Here is a 940-nt window from a genome sequence, read left to right as displayed (position 1 = left end):
TAGGCCTCCTCTTGTGTTCGCATCTGAATATGTTTTCTTTGTGCTGGGTGACACAAAGTGGCCCGGAAGCTTCTAAAACAGAAAATATTTTCCTCTCTAAGCAACAAGACAGGAGGAGCCCAGGGTTTGGTGCTTATTAATGGTGTGCACTGCTGAGCTCCTGGGACCTCAGTTTCTCTTCCCTCGAGGATAATATCTTCCCTGCCTCCCATACCTACTTCAAGGAAGAGGAGGAAGAGGAGGGGAGGAGGAGGGAGAGGGGGAGGAGGAGGAGGAGATCCATGAAAACAATGTAGGAAAAAGAACTTTTTTTTTCAAATTGAAGGTACTGGCTGGCACAGAGCATTATTCCCATACTCCTGCAAGTAAGTACACAAGCCTATCGTTTTCTTGGCCTTTTGACTAAGATCAAGTATAGTATCTGTTCTTATTAGTAAATACACAGGCCTTTGGGTCAGTCACCCTTTCCTTGTTCATCTTCTGAAATCCTCTCGCTTCCCTGGGAGACGTAATGCAAATGCTATCTTTGACTGCTCCTTTTTCTCAGGTGTCAGCCCCTCATCAATGGCAGTCACGAGGACTGGAATTACAGCCACCTGACTTATCTTTGCTCTAGATGGAGAGGGTGGCTGACCTGCTCTTTGACCTGGCCCAAAGACTTATGATCTGCCCCCCACCCCGCTCTGTTCTACTTTGATTAATGACTTACGTGTTCACCCTCACTGCCTTATGTAAATCAGATTAAACCTTACACCTATGGCCCCAAATAGGAGGCCGTAGATCACCAAACTTCTATCTCCAAAACCCAGCAAAGCATACTCCTGACCCCGGCTGGAATAGAAGCTATACTCAATCCTAACTCTTAAAAGCTGTCGCCACCTTGTGGTCAAAAGCTGCTAGGTTTTTTGTTGTTGTTTGGTTTGGTTTGGGTTGAGTTGGG

General features: G+C 46.3%; 1 non-coding gene across 1 annotated transcript; it reads left to right on the top strand.

Moving 5' to 3' along the window:
* The first annotated feature begins 381 nt into the window (after positions 1 to 381).
* LOC121143818 lies at positions 382 to 563 on the top strand. The gene has a single exon (XR_005881136.1). It is a non-coding gene; the product is annotated as a U2 spliceosomal RNA (small nuclear RNA).
* Positions 564 to 940: the final 377 nt, after the last annotated feature.

This window comes from Mesocricetus auratus, unplaced genomic scaffold, assembly GCF_017639785.1.
Source record: "Mesocricetus auratus isolate SY011 unplaced genomic scaffold, BCM_Maur_2.0 Super-Scaffold_100013, whole genome shotgun sequence".
Classification (NCBI taxonomy): domain Eukaryota; kingdom Metazoa; phylum Chordata; class Mammalia; order Rodentia; family Cricetidae; genus Mesocricetus; species Mesocricetus auratus.
Note: the sequence above shows the minus strand (reverse complement) of the source record. Positions and strands in the feature narration are given on the sequence as shown.